Source organism: Falco punctatus, assembly GCF_963210335.1.
Source record: "Falco punctatus genome assembly, chromosome: 7".
Classification (NCBI taxonomy): domain Eukaryota; kingdom Metazoa; phylum Chordata; class Aves; order Falconiformes; family Falconidae; genus Falco; species Falco punctatus.
The window spans coordinates 62870738-62893377 of NC_137587.1; positions in this window are offsets into that span (position 1 = coordinate 62870738).

Below are 22640 nucleotides of genomic sequence, written 5' to 3' on the forward strand. Positions count from 1 at the left end.
AGATTTTATTAATAGTGAGATGCTGACATTCTTACAAAGACATTTTGATTGCTTTTTCCAAATCTGTATTAAGTTGGAATTTTAGCATACAATGGTCAGTATTTTCCAGCTGAAATTTTAAACGTTCTCTTTTAGGACTCCAATTATTTTTTTAGGTACATGCCCAGAATTTGAAGGAAAACATAGATGTCTTTAACATTTTTCCCTCTAGTGAAAATTAATGTTCTCTTAAAAAGATAGGTTTTAATAAAAAAACTTGATTACTGTAACAATCTGTAAAGTCATGGTAACATAAAAAGCATGCTAAATTGTGTCTGTAATACTTTAAAACTATCCTGCTTCTCTCTTTGTGTCACTGCTGTTGGACAATACGGTCATACCCAGGAAAACTGACTGGTAGTAATTTAACTATTGCCCCAAGTCCATGATTCTTCACTTAAGTGAGAACAGAAACCATTTTTGACCCCTGGTACAATCAAGATAGCTGTGTTTTCCTTTACAACCTGTTAAACATGTATAAGATTTAAGAGGCAAGAACTAGGGCAAATGAGATTTCAAAACAACCGGAAGCTTATGGCTGTGTTTGCTTTTTGAATTCTATCACAGAAATTGCAATGGTATATTCTAATGCACATTTTTCCTGGAAGGGAAGAGGGGTTAGGTGAAAGTTAGCTATGAATAGGCATTTTCTGCATCATGGTTGCGTTCCAAAGGGAAGCCTCCCCCTCCTTATAATGATGCCCTTTAGCACTTTAGGTTTTATCTAAGTTGGTTTTCCACTTTGATGATCATTTCTAAATTGTTGCGTATTATTGTAATATTGGCTCTTTGCAGAATGCTTCAAGCAAGATGTTTCAAAATACAACGCATAAATACTGTTGTAACTACTACCGGTAATCTCTACCATGCCTGCAAGAATTTTCCCAGGCTGGGAAGTGAGGTAATCCCAAAGCTCTGGCAAAGGGAGGAATTCAGAGTTTCTCTTGTCTGAATATTTTTAAGTGCAGAAAAGTCTCTGACCAAACTGTTATGTTTTCACAGGGCAAAGCAGAACTCCTCACACAGAGACCTGAACTGGCTCCAAGGACCACACAGAGCCATGGTCTCAGCTCCTGGAGAACCACAGCAGCTCTAAGGTTGGTGGCAGCCCTGGAAGTTAAAGGTGCTCTGTAGAGCTCTCCAGTTTAGCTGGGCTTTCTGCACAGCACATGGGGTGGGAGAGCTGTTTATCTTCTATCCATTCCCTCTTCAACCCTGCAGACAACTGAGCATCTACTTCTGGTAGGTGAACACCTCAGTGCCACCAAACACTCATGCACTGACTATTGCCCTCAAGACCGTTTATGGGTGCAGACCATGGTCCTGACTGAGTTTCCTTTACCCCAAGGAGGAAAGAGCTCCCCCTCCTACCAGAACAGCTGGCAGGATTGATCATGAAAGGGGATTTATCAGCATTATAGTTCATACTTGGCTGCTTGGTGCTGGCGTTTCAAACTCTGGCCCCCATGGATTAGTTTCCTAAGCACAGGAGGGAAAGCTACGCATGGAGTATCTCTGGGCAAACACTGGCTTTAGCTAGAGAAATCAAAGGGGAAGATATTTAGGAAACTATTTTCTTTTCCTTCTGTGCCTTACTGCTTTCTTGCCTTCCTGAGACTCAATTTCTATAGCTGAGCTTCAATTTTCAGCTCTGTGTCACCTCTCTGAACTATAGATTGAATTTAGTGTGATAGAATCGCTGAAGAGAGATTGACCCATCAAGTTCAGATCTTGCTCTACTTTCATACTTTATCCTGCTTGTGCTTTTTTGGGTAGCTTGATAGTTGAAATGCCTGGTGAATTTTCAGATTGTCAAAGTGTGATCCAAGAGGCTTCCTCCTCCTCCCTCCTCCTTTTCCTGCTTCTTAAGTCAGAGTCCAGCTGAAGTATTTCTTGTTCGTGATATTCCACTGGGCAAATGACCCTAACCAAGAGGCCTTTTTTCCCCAACAACATTATATCTTCCCAAACTGTTGAAATGAGCTTGCTCACCCAGAAGAGGCAACTCCGCAGGCTTGAGGCTGCAGCAGGTTTGGAGGGATGGATCTAGGTAGAGCATCAACATGATCTTCCACGCTGTCCCCATCCTTTTGCTTCACCTGTTTTTTTTGCTTTCTTCTTGACTGCTGGATTAAACAGCGTACGCACCTTGTTCACATTTGACCCCTCTCTAAAGTGATGTCCAAGGCAGTAAATGAAGATTTCAGCGGCCCACACTCTGCTTTTATGTAATGAACAGACACCACACGGGAAGAGTCCTCAGTGGCTGGTGCCGTAGCTGGCTGGGATCAGCTTTACAGATGTACCTGTCAAGGTATCCTTTGAAAAAGGGATTTTGTAAATCATTCAGTCATCGCTGTCTTGATAGTGCTCATGCATCCTGACCACAGGGCAGGAGCACTGCAGCTCAGGCTGTGCAGAATGTCTTTATTCAGGGGGTTATTTTCATTTCTTTAAGCTGCCAATATCCTGTAACACTTCAACAGCCAAAGAACTATTTGTTCTTGGGCACCATTTTCTGAAAAGGGAATCTGTCAAGTGCTTTTGCATGGTTTAATTTCAGTGACTCCTTGTTTGTTTAAGCCGTGATATCCTCCAGGTTTTGAAAAGTCGATTTTCCCCTGCATTTGGTAAAGGCTGATTTCTTCCAGCCCTCAAAAAATCTTGATGAAGCTTAAAATGTCCCTTCCTTTTCAATCCAAAACAAACAAAGTTTGTGTCCTTCCATGCTCAGCTGCCTACGACATTCTTGGAAGCAGGTCTGTTGGTTAGCTCACGCGGTTGGACTGGCTGCCTCTCCTCCAGCACATGGTGAGTGCAGGCAGGGTATTTTCAGGGCTAGCACAAACAGGCTTCCTGGCAGGACTTTTTGATGATAGATGAGGTGAAAAAGAACCACGTGAATTTACAAAACTTCTTTCCTGCCGTTTTGTGTCTGGTGTTTGGATTATCCTGGGTTTAATAGTCTGAATTGCAGCTGAACGTGAGCCCCCCGTGTGCCCGGGTGGCTGAGGAGGCCAGCAGCGCCCGGCTTGTGTCAGACACAGCGTGGCCAGCGGGGCCGGGGCAGTGACCGTCCCCCTGCGCTGGGCACTGGTGCGGCCGCCCCTCGAATCCTGGGGTCAGCGCTGGGCCCTCACTGCAGGGGGGACACTGAGGGGCTGCAGCGTGTCCAGAGCCGGGCAGGGGCTGGGGAAGGGGCTGGGGCACAAGAACCATGGGGAGCGGCTGGGGGGGGCTGGGGGGGTTCAGCCTGGAGAGGAGGGGGCTCAGGGGGGACATTATCGCTCCCCACAGCTGCTGCAAGGGGCTGCAGCGAGGGGGGTCGGTCTCTTCCCCCAGGTCACAAGTGATAAGACAAGAAGAAATGGCCTCAAGTTGTGCCGGGGGAGGCTTAGATTGGGGATTAGGAAAAATTTCTTCACTAAAAGTGTGGTCAGGCACAGGAACAGGCTGCCCAGGGAGGTGGCTGAGTCACCATCCCTGGAGGTATTTAAAAGATGTGTAGGTGTGGCACTTGGGGACATGGTTTAGTGGTGGACTTGGCAGCCCTAGATTAACAGTTGGATTCTATGATCTTAAAGGTCTTTTCCAATCTAAACGATTGTGTGATTTTCCCATTGCTGGGATACTAATAATAGCTCTGTCTGATGTTGATTCTCTAGTGTCCAATAAGGAACATGGGTTCAGCTCTAGTATCAGTCTGAACATAAATACAGATGCTTTTCTACTTGCTGGCCTATTTCATTCTGGGAACTCGACATCTTTCAGAGTATTCACATATCTGGTTCAAACCAGCCCGTGGACATCACGATTTTTGAGGAGCCAGAGACAGACAGCTGCATACATAGCACGGATCACACAAACCTCGCTTTCTCAGGTACGCTGGCTAGAAGCCGTCTTCCTTTCTTTGGCTGCAGATCCCGCCAGGCCTGCCAGAGTTCCATTAATCGAGACTTTGTCTTCCCCGTTATATTTGGTGACATCTTCTGTTCTCTTACCTGTAAACTACAATAACCCACCAGTTGCTGCCCTTTTCCACTGCAGCTGTGGTGAGGGAGGGCTGTGGTTAAACCACCTTGTTTCTGTCCAGCTGAATCTGGGTCCTCCAACCCACTGTCTGCTTAAAAAGAAAAGAGTGAGAATCACTGCCTTTCTTTTCCTTTGGTCCGTGTTTCTAATTCATTCTTAAAACAGCAGCAAATCCCACCCTCCTCAGCCCCCCAGGCCCCAGAGGAGCAGAACGCTGTTAATTAATTCTAATGAACATCAGACCGCCAGCTCCTTTCTCTCTGCACTGGGACAGGGGTTACTTTTATCTCCATCATTTTCCTTCCTTGATCTGATTTCTCCCCAGCTAAATTAAATCTCTGTCCTCAGTTTCAATTGATTTTTCCTTTCTTGCTCCCTTTTTAACTGAAATAAGTTTACATAAATGTAAAAGTAACAAGACACGGTCTTGGAACAGACACATCAGCTGTCTAATGTGGCCCAGGCTGTTGTAAATCAATAGTAGTGTAGTTTAATTTATATTTTCATAACTCATTCAGCTTCCCCCTCCCCTCTTCCCCCCTAACCCTGAAAGCTACATTTTTATTTAACTGTCACCAGGTCCTGGGAGACTTGGATGGAGCTGCCTGGCCCATTGGACCATTCGTTTGATGCAAGAACCATGAAAGACTCAGATTTCTGTCACAGAAACAATATTTCTTGCATTAGCTATTTATGGATTTACACATTGCTGCATTTCTCAACAGTAAATAAAATAAGTAACAGGCAGCAAAAGCCTGGCAGCGTGACAGGGGCCTTTATAGGATGCCGAACAAGGACAAAATTAAAAGCAGGGAGAGTAAATAAATCTGCAGACAGGGCTTCTGACACTTGCATGGGTAATTGCTGCACTCTGTGCTTTACAGTCATCATTATATCTGTGTGGGGTCAGAAGGAGTAGGTGTCCTCCAGGGAGAATGAGGTTCTTGCTGTAATGTGAGCCCATCCTCCCACTGGAATCGGGCATGGACAACAACCTGGGGATGAGATGGGAAAGAGGCGGAGGACTAATGGCACCTTTGGTTATGAAAGCTGTTTCTTATGTTCACCTAATAAACTTGGAAATACTTGGCCTTATGTAGGCAAACATGATCGCTGCCAACAGCAAGCTGGCTTCAATGACTGAAAAAAGCTTTGGGGGTTGTGGATGAGGAAGGGTAATATTTGTATTTATTTGGAGGAAAACGTATAACAAGCCTTTTACATTTGGAGCAAGATTCAGAAGTATTTAAACACTGTCTGTTGTGTATAACTCCGAGATGGCCAAGGAAAACCCCACTGACTTGTGACTCCTCGAAGGGTGCAGCAAAACTACTCGGCTTTAAGACTGCAGCATTTGGCCCTGTTTGCGTACAGCACCAGCATGTGGGGTGCTGTGATGGAAGGCAACAATTTGTGCCAGTTTACTCTAGATGATCTGACTGCTCCTGGCTTTCTAGCTGCCCTTGAGCTCCCAGATTTACGAAGATAATAAGGTTCCTACCAAAAAGCAAGTTTAAGCATGTGCTTGATGTTCACCGCGTTCAGCTTAACCCCGTGGTCGCTTAAGTATGCCTCCTATTGCTTTGTTGAACGTAGGCCTAAAGCCAGAACAGATGTGTACGCACAAATATGCATGTGTGCATATATACATACATATAAAAAGCATATAACATTTGCTGTCATCATAGCAACAGAATGTCTGTGTGTTGCCGATGCCTTGGTAACAGCATCTGTGTATGTCTGCACATATGTGTATACTGAGTTGCCATGGGATTGGGTGTGGCATGTACTTAAACAGAATAAATTAAAGTGTAGGAATAGAAAAACCTAAGACATCTATCTGCCAAATCATTTTCCCTTTTACACATCTCCTTACAACCTCTGCATGCAGTTCTACCCTCTGTTATAACTATCTACAGAGCATCCTTTTTTTCCTGTGCTTGTCCCCAGTGCCCCACATGTACTAGACAAAAAAGTGGATAAAATTCAGATTAAAAATAAGAGCATTATAACACAATGATATGCAGACAGGAGTGAAAACTGTTTTCTTTGGTGAATCCTTTTCCCCTGAAGAATGAGTGCAACAGAACACCAGGGAGAAGGAAAGCACCGTGCAGTCAGATGTATCTGCCTTGGTAAAATCACGGTCTAGTCTAAACGCTAAGAAATACCTGTTACTCTACAGTGACCATTAAAAATTATAGATAATTCTAAATCCCTGATTTTCTAAGAGTCAACAACACAAATGTATTATTCTTACAACAATATTTTAGGTATCAATGTATCAGGTTGATACCTAAAATATTGTTGTAAGATAATACATTCGTTGCGTATCCTCTGAACAGAGATAAGTCAGACTGCTCACATCCATAGCCAGAATTCAAGGGAGGCATTGCTACATTGACCCTTTTCCAAAAGCCATCTTGAATCATTAAATGTACCCATCAGCTATTTTGAAATTCAGTAGCTCTACAGTCTTCAGAATAAAAATCCCAAATCCTAGACAATGAACATGAAAACATTATAAAGCAGCAATATAGGACAACTGTCACTGTGCGAGGATGATGTGAACACTGTTCATATCAAAAGAAATCAAAGCTATTACTTCCATCCTATGTAATCATGTCCATGAACTCAGGGATCCTTGAAATTCCCCTCCTGCATTTTTCTTGCATTGATTTAACAAATCATTCTCACTGGTTTTATTAAACTGGAAGTGTAAATCCTGGCCTGACCGCCATTGCATCTCAGTCAGTAGGAAATTATATTTAGCAGTGATGAAACCAATGCCTGAAAGGACAAAATAAATAACACAGGAAGAGTGAAAGAAAGACAAAATATCAGGGAAGAAGGAAAAAAAAAAAACCAAAAACAAAACCAAAAAAAACCCCAAACCAACAACAAAACACCAAGAAGGAGAGTTGCATTAGGCTGTGCTTGATTGCAAACACAACTGACAGCAGCACTTTGCATTTTGTTCTTCTAAGTATTCTTGCAATCAAAACGTGGGAAGGCTCCCTTTGGAACAGAGATGAGCTCCTCCACAGGACTGTTGCCTTCAGCCCTTGCTGCATAGGAAATTGATTATTTTTTTCATATTGCTGCATAGGAAATTGATTATTTTTTTTCATATTTCAGAAGGTTTGATTACCACTGCCTGCCTCCACATCTCTGCTCATACCAGTGACAGTGTTTTAGAGGCAGACTCGTTTACTGGTGAACTTGCTGCAGACTCACTCTATTACTGTCCAGTGAATACCCCATCCCCAATGTACCATTTCATTTACCATTCCAGTTCTTGTTAAACACCGAGTTTCTGTAGAGAACCACATGTGATACCAGCTCCTGGAAGCCTTTTCTAGAAGCTTATACCAGTAATGCACAGGGCTGGAGTTGAACCCATGTCTGGTAACAAAGGACTGTGTAATGTGATCCACTGAGCCTCGTAAAACCTCATCTCTAACATGAGTGTATATTTCAAAGGAATCCAATTTTAAAAGCAATGAACAGTTATATGAGCATGAGGAAATTCTTACAAGAATGAGTGATTTCTGCAAACTTCTTCAGCTCTATTGGAAAAATTCTGTAGAAATCCATAGGAAAAAAATGAATGCCTTCAAAGAAGTTTAGGGTGAGGAGGTTAATAGAAAAATCATATCTCTAGTGTGGAATTTATTTTCATTCGGTGCACCTCAGTATAGCATTCTGTAGGACAGCTAAGAGAGGGGAGAAAAGAAAAATCTATCAGAAAGTAGATTTTCTAATCTAGTTGACTACAGTTCTGCCCTGCAAAGAAATAAAGACTCTCTCATCCCATGAATCTGGCAACTGTGAAAAGCAGATAGGAAATAATTTGTCAATAGAATTGCAGATAGAAAACAGATGAGAGAGGTTAGGGCAGGCACAAACCTCTGCACAGAGCCATAGCTTGTCTGACATTTTCTTTAGCAGCTCAGGGAAAGCAAATAGTTTTCCAGGAACCTGTTCATCAGAGGACAATAAGAAACAGGCCCCCAGCTGCTGCTGCCTTTAATTACTTTGCAGGTGTTCTCAACACTGGCACCTCTTGCCTGCTGCACAGACCGAAAGCCAAAGATTACAAGTAAAGAGTCCAAGGAAAAAAGAATTCCACTAGTTCAGAAGACTGTTCAATAGGCTTCATGTTGAAAACAGGGTGTACTTTTTCAAAGTTTGCACTTGTAAGGTACACCTAGTCAGCCCAATAGTAAAATAGGTCAGTGTGGGCACTGAATTCCTTTGGCCTTCTGCAAATCCACTCTGGGATCATTGATCCAAAAACCAAGGGAGAGCAGGAGCTGGTTTGAGCAAAGATCCCATTTAAGCTACAATACACCAAATTACAGCAGACACTCCATTGATCTCATCTGCCTTGAAAAAAAAAAAATTCCTAAACACCAGTAAATGCAACAGGCACTAGCTTTCCCTGGCAGCGAGATTTTGTGGGTTTATTTATAGCCTATTAGTGCTCATGAAAGGTAAGGAACAATAACCTAAATCAGAGTCATCAGCTGTGTGGCCAGGTAGAAAAATCTGCCACTTCAACCATCCAGCTTGCTCCTGGACCAGAAAGCCCTTGCCTTGCCCTGCTCTCCTGCCCATCCATCATCAAGCACTTCACACCCTCATGTACCCAGCTGGGCTAAGGGGCTCGGGCGCAGGAAATCTGTGTTGCTGCTGAGCAATTGTAACCAAAACACAGAGAGTACAGGACTACTGAGAAAGTCCAGAAAGTGATTGTTCTCACCCAGAAATACTCTGGTAGAAGTAACATTTCTTCCTTCCTTTTAGATCCAACTTTGCCTTGCAAAACCCTCAATATTTTAGGTGAAAACTATTCTCTTTTCATAAAAAGGTCTAGTCTATGGAAAAAGCCTGGTGAGAGAGAACTGAAAGTGTCTAGAGAGATTCTCAGAAATACTATGAGTATTGTCAGTGTTGTCAAAGCCCCACACGCCAGCCCCCACCTGAACAACTACATTGCTCCACGCAGCAGCCCCCTGCTCCAGGTCTCTGTTCCTCCACTTGCCTGTGAAAGAGAACAGGGAGAAGGGAAGATATAAACGGAGCTGTAACAGGTGGCACCAGCCTTCCTTATGATAGGATGAAAGAAAAGCGCAGTCATTCTTGATTACTACTTGAATAACCGAATTACAGGCTCACCAGAAACCCCAGGCCTGGGTGAAATGATGGCCAGGTGGTGCTGCCTGCTGGGGAGGAGGAACAAGAAAGAGAGGAGGAGCAGGGAAGAGCTGGGCAGTTTATACGCCTGTTTAAGGCCCAGATAAACGTTTTGCATGTCTTTACTCCTGGTTTTCTAGGGATACTTAAAGCTTTAAATAATACTAAAGATTGTAATGCTCTCTTTCTGTTTCTAATTTTCTAAGTTTCCTGTTTCTAATCTCCGCCTCTCCTACCTTGCACTGGATCTGAATTGCCACCCTTGGCTGGCCCAGACCTGCGTTACACCAAGCTGGTTAGAGCAGCAGCAGAACAAAGAGCAAGGAGATGTGCTCCCCTTCTGCGTGGACTGGAGTCAAGCTCAACGCCTGCAGCCTGTGTTCATTTTGGCTTAGAAAGGGGCAGAGCAGCTGTACCAAGCAGATTGTGGAGGGATCCCAGTTGCTGTCTGGAGAGGCTGTTGGATGACAGGAGTGTCAAGGACTGTAGAGTAAGTAAAGAGAGGAGCCTTCTGGTGGGAGATGGGCTTTACGATCTCATCCATGAGTGTGGCAGAAAAGGGTTGACGGTAAGGCCACTTCAGTTTAAACAAGAGTAGTCAAAGTGAAGTGCCACGTGTAAGATTGAGCTTGTGGAGGAATAATTCTGAAAAGGGCAGCTGGGACCCAGATTCTGGTGATCGGTGTATTACCCGTGTGACCCACAGGAGAAATGGTTTGGCTGCTCTCGTTTAAGCAGCAGCGAGCAGCAGAGCATAAGGAGAGGAAATACAAGGTCTTAAATAAATCCAATTACTCATGCCATTAATTTAGATTTACTTGAGTAGTTGGAGCATGCTAAATAAACAACAATTGATTAGTTAGATCATGTTCCTTTGAAATTTAACCATGAGTGGATAGATATTTATCTTACAGCCTAATTGTAAAGGTTTGCCAATATGTTTCTGTGGTATTTAAAAGGAGGTCAGTCACACTTTGCATCTTGGATTTGCAATTATTCCCAGGATCATTTTTGTCTGAAAGCCTTTTTCCCTGGCTAAGTGATAGTGCTGTAGTGATGACAGGTGTAGGCGACACTTATTTTGCACGTTGCCATTGAACTGGACACATATACAAAAGAGTATGCTTGGAACAAACCCTAAGGTTTGCCTCTAGCTCATGTGAAGATCAGCTGCTGCTCACAGGAGGAGCCAGCTCTTGAGGGAAAACAGCAAAGTATTACTTGAAACTGCATCGTTACAGCAGCTGTACCAGAGAGAGGTAATACAGTCTTCATGGGCTTTGCAATGAAATCAAGCTAAGCAAGAGCTGGTGGTGTAGAGATGTTCATGCTGAAGCAGCTGAAGAACAGTAATTCATTTCGCATTGACTACATCCCATGTTATTGGGTGGCGGGGAAAAAAAAAATGATGTCTTTATTTAGAAACAAGGAAAATTCCTCTTCCTCCCATTTCCTCTTGACAAAAATCAGTGTCTTCCCTGTAACTCAAACACTTCTAGAAGTGGGGTCCTTTCTCTCTCCCCACATACACAGAAAAAAAATAAATGCAACTTTATCCAACACTTCCCCATGACATGTTCTACCTCTGCCTGTTCCCTATGTAAAATGCAGGAAGGACTATCTCCCCTCTGAATTGTTCTAAGTATTCAATCTGTCAATGAAAAGAGTGAGAAATCATTTCTTCTGGGACTTTTAATCTTAATCTGAACCCGGTTAAAATGATTATAAAGTAATGTGCTTCTTAACCACATTATATCAGCTAACACTTCCTGTCCATTAATAAGTTTCTGAGATTGCCGCATGGATGAAAATGGAATTTTAAAAATAATTTATCATTTCCTCCAGTGGCAACAGACTTAGGAAGTAGGTACATGTGAAAACAGAATATTCTCTTACGTTCAGAGGTCTATATAATCTTCCCTCTGGAAAGTACATCTTGATTTTTATCAGACATTTGTGGATCTTTGGGGTTTTTCTCTCCGTGAATTCCGTATTCAGTTCCAGTTGGTCTGCTTTCTGTATGCTATTTTTATGATGAAAACCTTTGACAATATTGAGATAAAGCCCAGTTCTCCCAGCCACGGAATATATGTGTAGAGAGAGCAGAATATTAAAATAAGCTCTGCACTGTGTATCGTGGTAGCATTCTGCCCATGGCTTATAGAAAAGTAACAAAGGTTTAGATGGCAAAACCAAGCTGTTTCTTGGCAGATTTTATTTGCTTCTTTCATTTGATGGTCTTCACTGTTTATCAGCCTATTTGTTTTTACCTTTGTCATGCTTCCGAGTGCCTGAGTCAGTGTTCTTCAAAGAATGCCCTTGTAAATGAAATATTATCTTCTCCAATGCATTTTTAAAGAAATTAAAGTACTCTCAGGTTCCTACTTGGAAAAAAAAATAATCAGATCTGGCAATTTTGGAATATTTCAGTTGTGTCAGGTTGTATTTCAAGTAGACAGCTCTGTGTGCAGTCTTCTAATTAAAATGAACAGATATTATCAACTTATTAAATTATCCCCCCATCTGGTAATTTCACTTTTTAAAATAAAATCTTTTCTGCTTAGAAAAAATCTGAAACCACCATAACAAGTGCTAAACTGATCTTGAGACTGCCTATGCAAGAAAGCTTTACAAAGGATGAGGGTGACATTGGTGTAGGGAAGAGAGCAATTGATATTCCTCATACAAAGTCTGATAGTAGAAGATGAGGACTACTTGGTGGGGAAGGGAGTGACGATGATCCTGAATGTTTTACTGGCTCCAGATCAGTTTGTACTTTAAGAGTTTTCCCTGAAACTCCCAGCAACCCCCTTCCACCAGCCTGTGAGTCCTATGCAGAGTCCTTCCCCTATTCTAAATAGCATGAGTAGATTTAGGAAGAGATATATCTTATTAATGTATATCACATATGAGTAATTGATATTCCAAAAAGGAGGGAAAATTCAGCTAAACAGTCAATTTATTTTATGCAGAGCCATCCTCGCATCCCTGAGTTCACCCTTGGTACCATCTATCTCTGGCAGCCGTGGCCATTTGGTAGGTGAGGTGTGGGTTCAGGTTTCCAGACCTGGTCTCATCATCATCATCACGTGTCCCCCTCAGACAGGGATGTCAGAAATGTAGCTTCCTTGCAAGCTGTGACATTATGAGTGCCAGTTCTCAGACTGTGCTCATGCTTCTCCTTGCCAGGGCCAGCAGCAATAACACGTGCTCCAGACCAATCCATGTAATTCCCCTCTGCTTCATCCCACCACTACGGGATGCCAAGAGCCGCTTTGCTGCTGTCTTCAGCTGCCCAGGGACAGGCGCCCACCCTGGAGTGCTGCTCCCAGTGGGGACAGCAAGAGGAATTTCTCAGCTCTTATTCCAGAGCCCCCTGACCTTTTAACTGAAGGATTGTCCAATTTTGAAAAAAGAAATAGAAAGAAACAAATTCCAAGGACACTCTGATGCAGTATAGCTACAGGCGTTTTCACTTATAGAAGCCAAAAATAAGGTTACACTTTGAATGCTTTTTAATTGGATCCATTCTTCTCCATTTTGTTTGTTTGCTTCCATAGGAATTTGCGTATATAGCTTAAAAAAATATATTTTTTCTTATTTCTTTCTTCCTCTCATCTGGAAAATCACTTCCTAATGCCTTGAAGCCTCCCCAGGACTGGAGGCTTATGAATTAACAAATACTGCTTTGGCAAACCAAGATATTAGAGAAGACCAGCTCTATAGTCACTCAAACACATTTCCACTGCCAAAACCTACACAGCAGGGGAGGAAGAATGGACAAAATAGGGGTCCACATGTCTGAATGTTTTATGAATCAGAGGAATTTTGGGGAAAGTAAAATCTAATAGATAGCATCTGCTGTACCTGGCAGCATTAGCCTAGAATAGATGCAAGTTCTTACAAGCTTATTGCATGACTCAGAGTCACCCTCCTGAAGATGCAGAGGCTTTAGGGTCTGTGGGAGGAAGGACTGGAACCCAATGCACCAGTTCTGGGCAAGCAGGACTACAGGATGAAGGCCAGGTGACAAGGACAGATCCATCATGGCAACAGTCTCCTTTTCTTGGCTTCCCACTGCCTGGAGTCAGTAAATAAGGAGCAAAATTACAAAAGGAACACCTACGAACAACCATCTGCTGGAAGAGAAAGGAATATAACAGGAAGAATTACTCAGCTGGCTGTGGGAATGGCTTTTGGCCAAAAAGCATCCCAAATGGCCATGTTCTGAGAGTGGAGATGCCTCAGCTGAGGCTGGGCAGAAGGACAGAGCATGATGGGCGAGAGTAATCCTACCCTGGCAGCACAGCTAGGACCACTGCATTACTCACTGCAATTACTCACCTGTGTTAAATAGTCAGCAAGGAGCAACAGTACAAGCTGCACCCTGAGTTGTCAACAGATTTGGGAAGATTTCTGGCTACCCCGATCCCCAAGATAACAGCTAAAGCCAATGTAGTTTACACCAGCGATATTCTGACCCATCTTTCCCATGAGGACAATGCACTGAGATTTCTATAGCAGCTTAACTCGGAGTAGTCCTTAACAAATCCTTCCAAGATGTCAGAAGAACTATTGGGCTGTGTTAAGGGAGGGATGATTTTACTTCAACTTTCTGTTACACTTACAATACACACAACATAAGAAATAAACCTTCTCTTTTTTTCCCCTTCCAGTGAGTGTTTCTATCCAGTTGTAAAGTGGGTGCAGAATCAGAAGAATGTGTCTCTTTCCAGTAATGGTTCTGGGATAAAGAACGCATCAATCTGATATCCAGTTAGGATCCTGGCTTAGTAGTGATGAGGCAGTAACAATACTGTTGGATACCAAAGCAAGGAAGAGAATTTTAGCCTTCAGTTATTGCCTTCAGTTCCCTCCCCAGCAACCCTGATTCCCCAGAAATGAGGGAAAAGAAACAAACCAAAACACCAAAGAGGAGCATTTTGTTAGCAGATGAAGCAAGAAATTCAATACAGATGACATTTGCTTTGCAAAGCAATAAAATCAGCTCAATCTGTTTAACCATTAGGTGCTTCAAGATAGGATTTAGCACAGAACATTTTCCAAACCCCATAGCATTGTTAAACAATCGGCCCTTAGGACAGATGTGGGCTAGAGATGGGGAAAGAGAGGCAGAGAAATTGAAAGACATACCTCAAACACAAGCTATGGCAGAATTGAAATTAGGGCTCTTGGGCTTTGAGGTTCTAGCCCAGGAGCAGAATGTCTAATCTTACCTTGCTGGGTGAGGTAACCAGCATGGCAAAGGTTAAGCAGCATTTCAGCAGCAAGCTGGGAACCTTTAATTCGTGTTCCTCAGCACAAGAGGGGTGGGACCTCAGGGTGGTGGTCTTAGAAGAGCCATGATGAGTCACACCCACCCAGCTGTTGTGATTTCTTGGGTCCCAGAGCCATGGAGCATCTTGTGCTCCTGTCCCAGTGCTACTGTGTTAACGATGGTGGATGTCTGCAGGCCCAACAAAGAGACTCCTGCACATGACACTGATGTTCCTGTCTCTGCTGCTTGTTCTTCCAAGACACAAACACCAGAAATCTGTTTTAAAAAAGCAGCCCTTTTCTTACACCAAGGGAGCGTGCCTGCATTTAACATGCCGGGGCAAGTCATCCCCACTGAAGTGCACATCTGCTTTCTGCTGAGATAACACAAGATTCCCCAGCTCAGGCCTTTGTCAGGAAATAATTCCATTCTTTGTAATTAGATTCAAAGGGCAACAGCTCCCACTCCTCTGTGTAGGTCAGTGAGGTCCGATGAAGGGCTATCAAGGAACCAGCCAGAGCGATTAGCACGTAAGCACCCAGCCAGTTACTGCAAAATGGCCAGAAATACAAAGCAGGATAAAGCCTTGGCACATGCTATTTCCGACACAAACAAAAGCTTCCAATTAATTTTGGAGCAGTATGCGGAATACCTATCACAGCTTCACAGATATTCAGAAACAACAGCTGGTCTTTTCATGAATGCTTGTGGTTGAGACCTACCACAGGTTAAAGGTTCATTGTTTCCGTTATACTATATGTGTATGTACATATACATAGCGATACATGGGAGGATGGTGAGGGGGGGCACATCTATTGGCATTTTCTTCCTAGGAGGGGTGCCTGCCTGTATGTATCTGCATGGTGTAAAGATCTTGTTCATTAGCTCAGGATGCTCATATTATGTATATTCTATTAAGCACATATTGAATATGCATCTCATTTTCATTTCAATTAGGATCTGAGGGCTGATTTCATTCACGACTATTGATTCCTTCCAGGCCATTTGCATTTTATTCTGTTCATTATTATTTATATGCTCCATGCTGTCTAAGTAATTTAAATATCCCTCTCATGATTGCCCCCAAGTGATGGATTATATACCCTCCTTCAAAAATCAACACAACAAGCCCTGCGTTAATCCTCCAGTTTTTCTCTGTGTATTTATGGGGCTTTCTGCACTCGGGCCTTAGTACCTTCTGCTGTGTGAGGAGCAGGTGGTGCCTTGCACAGTGAAGGTGATTTACTACTGCATGACAAGCTATCATACCGCCTGTAGTTTTCCAGTAGAAAGACATATTTTGTCTCCAGGTCTGGTGGGCAGTATTCCCCTGCCCTGAAAGGGTGCTGGGTCTCCAGGAACCATTGACAACTTGACAGCTGAATCACAGACACCTCCTCTCTTCAGAAAATCACTCCAGAATTTTGTCCCTGACTCATGAACCAGGACAACCAACATTTCACACCCAAATCCTCTCCCTCCCCAAGCACACCCTCTTGCCTGACATTTCATAGCGTCATAGGATTAATTAAATGTTCTCCTCCTGTTTTTATAGGACGGCTGTGTCCTTTCAGGTGAGGTACTGTCGTTTAAGTTTTTTAGGGAGAGGTTTTAGTTCGGTGGCTTGCATACACATACCTGTGTGACTGACTGCGCCTGGTCCCTGAACTCCACGGGGGTGCGTGAAGAGCCAGAGATTCATCCTGACACATGGAGGCTCCCCAATGCCTTTTGATGATTTTACAGGTACAGCCTGAGACCAAATCTACACAATCCTTAGCTTGGAAGTGAAGAGACACGCAACTTCAAAAGAGCTGGATTTGCAGTTTAAATTGCAAAACAAATTGTGTTTTCATTGGAAGAGCTATGCAATAATTAATTGCTCACATAAATGTAGATCTACATCTGAAAAAGCTTTTGGGGGATTTAGGAAGGTCTGCACATTAAATCTGACAGGAATGTGTGCTCCTATATTGTTTTGATCTACCCTAACAGAGCTGGAAGTACAAAAAAGTACAAAAAAAAATAAAATACAAACAATGTTTCTAGGTATAGAAAAAAGTTGTTTGCTTGATTAGGTTTTGATGCAAATGGATAAAAAGGTGAGACAAAAAAGGCAAAGGAAATTCTTTTTTCTTTCAACAAATTAACCCCTCTGTCCACAGTTTAGCTTTTTCATCCACCCATCAGCTAAAGCAATGGCATCACGCCGCGTGTGCAGTCTCTCTTCAGAAAGGAGAGACTGAAACCCTGGCTGTCACGCCTGCTGCTGCTTTTCTCCACTCCCTTGGGGAACCCCGGGCTGTGATATCAAGGTGTAACAGAAGACAGAAAGTCCCAGGACACTTCTCCAACACACACGTATGAAGCACAGGTTTAAGTGGGATGGAGGTTATCTAGAGATTACGTTTTGGGCTCTCCAGTCACCAAGTTTACTGAGGTGTAATTAGGGTCCTGGCTACTCCTAATGGGAATCAACATGTAAGGAAAGAAGTCACAGTGCAAGTGCAATTTAAGTGCTGAGGATTCCCATACAGATAGCAGCAGTGGGGGTGCTAGCAGCTCCTCAGCCCATCAGGCATGTAGGGTATATGGACGGGAGAGAGAGGTGCAGGACAGATAACAAAGAGAGAATAGCAAAGCTTTCAAAACTGCACTAGGCATCCTTAAATAGAAAAAGGGAGGATGAGCTGTTGGACGAACTTTTAATTTCTTACAGCAAAAGGTGAGGAAATATATATATATACTTTCAATTTTCCCATTAAAATTATTTTAAGGAAGCTCAGTAATGCCTTTAATAACATATGTAAAGCAAAGTAAACCATCTCACAGATTTTTGTGTGTAACTGGGTGGAGGTTTAGCTATTTATTTTTATCTGTAAAACCTCACCTGCCTTGTGGTTTGGACGTATGACTCATGGATGCCCTTTCTTGCCAGGCTGTTGAAATCAGCAGAGCCCTCTTAGCTGAGTTTTGGTTAGCTCTCTTCCTCAGAAAAGGAAGTTTAAAATCTATCCTGTATTTCATTGGAAAGGTAGCACAATCTGCCCCAACTCATCCTGCTGCGGAGTTATTTGCAAATATTGACCCTACCTCAACTGTACTTCAAAAGATTGATTTGGATACATGAAAACTTGAATTATCCTGGCTGTAAACGCTGGCAGGAAAGTGAAGATTTTGTCTTTAACCAACAGATGATAATGTGGACTCAACTGCCAGAGAGAGACGGCCCTGTGAAACTTTTATCTCTTAAGGGGAAATAAGTCAGAAGCTGAAGGACACTTTCCGGTAAAGGTCATATTCAGGACCAAAGACTTGATCCCATGAATGGTTGTGGACAGGCAGGTCTTGCTCTGACAGGGATTCCTGGTGTGAATCAGGTTTGGATTCCAGCCTCTCTTGTGTTCTGAGTCAAAGCTCCATCCCCAACACTTGGCTATAGGGTTGTCTATAAGTTACCAATGACATTGCCAGAGCTGCTTAACTGACTCCCCTACTGCAACAGAAGCAGAGTACATGAAATATACCACATACAAGGGAATAAATCTCACCCTTATATCTCATTGCCTGCTACCTGCATACCTCAAGATAAGGCGCTTTCACGTCAGTGCCCTGAGGTACCCAAAAACCTGTCATGAACTCAAAGAACTTCTACTAGGGAAAAGAGAGGGAGCTAGGGCTCGGTAGGATGCCCTCAGAGTTTGCTCTCGCTGTATCAAGCCAAGGAGAATTAGTTTCTAGAATTCTTGTTGCGAGTTATCAGACACAACCCGCCCTGAAACCCAAGCCAGCTTCCAAGTCACACTTGTGAAAAAAATCCATCGTCTTCTTTGGATTTTGAGGGCCTTGTAAACTGGGGCAGCCAGACTTAATTACAAACTTCTGTTACAAAAGTTGCTTATTCCCAAAACCACAGGAAGGGAGGATTTATTTCCAGATAAATCATAAACTTTGCCTGTACAGAGCTGCAGCTGAGCAGCTCACCTCTTTTCTGCCAGCTTCTGGGATGTGCCCAATGAATCTGTGGGAAGAGATGTTTCCCTATTTCATTGTTGTAAAAATAAAAGTCTGTTTAACTCAGTGTACAAAAGGCCCTATTGACACCAGACACTACGCCTGATAGAAGTCAATTATGTTGTACATACCACTTATAAAAAAAAAAAAAAAAAAAAGGCCATGCTTCTTTCGTATGTACATTGGGTATTCCTTAATTTCTCTGGGAATAAATGCAATTAAACTGCCTGTAATGCAGCAGGGCAGATCAAAGGACTCTGGTCCTTTCCTCTGCACAGCAGCTACTGAAGATGCAGTGATGCAGGCTCCCCAAAACCCATGCCGCTCAGTTATTTCACTCCTTGAGCCTAAGTCACCACCACCATCTACAGAGGTGAAACCGTGGGCTGCGCAATGGAGATAAGACCCAGGACTGCAGCAGTCGCAGATGGCAGTCGCTATAGAACAGCACAAAGGATTCTTTAATTAAGTCTTCCCTTCCCCTTATTAAAATTCAGGAAAGATTACCAAGGAATTTGTACTGTATCTGGAAAACAAATCATAACAATTACAGCAGGCTGCCCCAGGCTGGCTAGATTGTAGCTTATTATTCCACAAAGGCTTGATAAATGTGTAAATTTATATAGAAAGCTTCTGCATGTCATCATCGTTGTGCAAAGACTTGCTGCTTTCCATATCCAGTTTTAGAAGGAAGACCAGCTGGCTAGAGTTCCTTGAATTATTTGGTCTTGTTGTTGAATTTTTAAAATACATATAAATTGTGTCTCACATCTACAGTTTATCTACAAGCTGTCAAACTGGATCTCGTTCATGCTCTTTTTGATGCCTACTGAAAAGCCATCTAACAGCTCGGTTAATCCTCTGGCCCCGCATCCACTAAACATCACAAAAAACAATGGCTTTCAGATCCTAAACATGAAATTTTAAATGCCACAGGCTTCTCTTTAAGTAAAGGAGCAAACTTGAAAGCATTATTGTTTTATACCTATCAGCTTTATTGCCTTATAGGCATAAACCAGGTTGATCTGCATATGTGCACATCTGTAACGTCAGCCCATGTTTCCCCCTGATTGATTAAACGGTGGGTCAATGATGGGGGGCTGGATGAATCCACCATTAGATGTGTTTCCACTGAAAGGGGAGCTTTGAACAAAGATCTGGGTAGATTTGTTCCTCTTCATCATGCCCTTTGCATATGTAATTCCACGGAGAAGTCTGGAGCAATAGTGTGAATTATTGACTGTGGCTTATGGCTGGTAATGCCAGCAGGGACTGCCGAGATCATCTAAGCCAGCTCCCCTGTATAAAACAGACCAGAAAATGGCTCTGAATTAACATCTGGATGAGGATCAGAGGTTTGGAAAACATGTCCACTCTTAATTAAAACATATCCATTGCTGGGTAATCCACTAACAACCCTGGGGAAATGTTGCTAGTGGCCACATCGTTTAACAGCCTTTTCTTAGGCAGAGGGCAGGCAGAGCCAGCTTCAGCTCTTGCCCGTTGGATTTTGTTCTCCTCTAGACTGCAGCGCTAGAAGAACCCTCACTTCTGAGTTTTTCTTCTGTCTGCAGCTATTAGAGATGGTGACATGTTGCCTCTTAGGCTCACCAGTAATACACTAAACAAATTAGATGCCTTTAAAAAGAAAAAACAACAAACAACAAAAAACAATTATCAGGTTGCTAGATCTTCAGATCTTTTCTGCCTCTCTAATTCTCAGCATCCTTCTTAAAGCAAGAACATCATATTGGGACACAGCACCCACTTGACCCAATGTCCATGCCTCATACAGTCTCTCTACTTTTACTATTCTCTTGATTTTGTATTCCAGACCTCAGGCTACAGTGTTGCACAGGGAGCTCCTTCACCATGCTCCCGCACGTATTACTCTTTTTGCAAGTTTAGAGTCATTTACGTGAAGCTGGTTCAGTGTGCCAGTTACCTTACATTTGCACTGGAAAAGAGGAAAATGCAGATTTTTGAAAGATAGTGCTTACGTGTTCTCTTTCCCAAATACAGCAAAATAAATGTGAGGTTAGCTTTCTAACAGAGATGTTACCAGGCACTTTTGGCCATTGCTCGGAGGTTTCACTGGAGACGTCTTCATGGAAATAGGGTACCTTAATGTTGCACTTCAGTAATCCTTTCTATTTCTACACAAACGTGTACCTGCTAATTCTCTTTTCTTTCTCACAGGCTGTGGTTTTGGCAAGACCTCAGCATGTTTTTCCACTGCCAGGTAGACCACCAAGATCTTTTCTGGGGCCATCAGGTACAATTAGGTGCCTTTATAATGGTGTCAGACTACAGAGATTTGAAATAGATGCCAAGAATTCTTACCCTAGGGTTTCCTAGGGAAAGGGGGAATTTATTTAGGTGGATGATTTGTCACAACAGTAGTAGACAGCTATTTTTCAGCCATGACGTGTAGATGCTGTGTAAAAAAGAGGGTCTTCAGATCCCAGTAAGACTAAGGATGTTTTTGTGAAAGTTACTAAAGGTCACATAAGAGCTATTTGGCTTTGGCACAGCAGTTGGTTGCTAGTCTGCCCCTGTATCTGGTTGTGGTGACTTCTCCTTTTCATGCAGACTTTAAATGTTCAAATACATGCAAACCCCATTCGCAAAGAAAATACCAGGTACTTGCATAGCGCATGAGAGCTCAGAGTACTATGTGAGCACTTTGCAAATATTTTAAATTCTGCTTATTTTACTTCAATAACACCTTAAAACCAGGATTCCAGAGTCTTAACCCACTGGGCTGGTAAGATGAGCTTAGGCAGCTAAATCAGAGAACTCCAAGGTAAAGGACTTCACAAGCTGCAAGGTGAGGCACGGGCTGTAATGTGATGTGACCAAGGCCATGATGAGAGGCTTGGCAGAGAAAAAGGGAGAGCCCTTCAAACTTCCCACAGGGGGGGAAAGGACATAAGGCCTTCTGGTTTTGTAGTGGCTTGGGTTTTTTTTTTTTCCTTTCTGATTTTAAACTACATTTGTCATTGCACCTCCGTGTAAATAATCAAAAGGAGATACTCAGCAACCTTCCCCAGAGCTAGTACTTATTCTTCCTTTTATTCAAAAACACTCTGGCTGGGTTTGTCCAATGAATCAAAGTCTTCAGCTGATCATGAAATTAATAAATAAGGTGACACATTTGCTCTCCACTGCAGATGAGATTTCCCATTTCATGCTTCAGTTGCCTGAAGTAAGAATGCGAGAGAGAGATATTTTTTCTCCTGGTGGTAAGGAAAGCTGATGAAAGATTACCTTAAAATCCCTCATAAGGGATGCACAAGCAAGACATAATTTTTTTCCCCCCTTAAAAAAGATAAAAGCAAAGAAATAAATAAAATAGAAGGGGCATACTTTATATTGATTTTCTTGGTCTGCCTGCATTAAGGCATCATTCTCCCAGGGACTGCAGGGAGAGACAAGCTCAAATGAAGAGATGAACAGATGCCACCGGCGTGTGGGCTGGCTACCAACACGAAGTGCGGATGCAGTGACGCTCGCCTTGCTGCCCACCTACGCTTTGCAGGGCTTCTGTTTGCAAGTCCTGCCCAGTCAAGTTTCTTCAGTGAGCACACACAACCCTGTCCCTAAAGATGTGTTAATTTAAAAAGAGGGAGTGAAAGGAAAGGCCTCCTGTGTTGAAACAAGAAAAAAAAAATGTTGCTGATTCGGAGGGTTTTTGCATGCTTTCGCAAAATGTGGAGGGTTAGAAGCACATTTTGTATTTCAGTTGGATAAAGTGGCCTCCGCTTCCTGGCCTAAAACTGTCTTGCAGAGTTGTAGGGTGCCATTAAGAAACTGATGCACTTCAACGGTCAGAGAAAGAAATTCTAGCCCAGGCACACGTTCATGAGTATACACAGACATAACCTAGCCATGCATTCTTTGTAAAAATTATCTCATTGACAAATAGTTAGTAAATTAAATTAAAATATTTTATAAAAAAAAAAAAGGTAACATTATCTCAACAAAGTAGCTATGGGTTTTTTTAATTCTTTTAAGAAAAGGACACGAGGATCTCTGTGAGTTCTGAAATACATTCTTTGCAGGCATGAAAGCATCT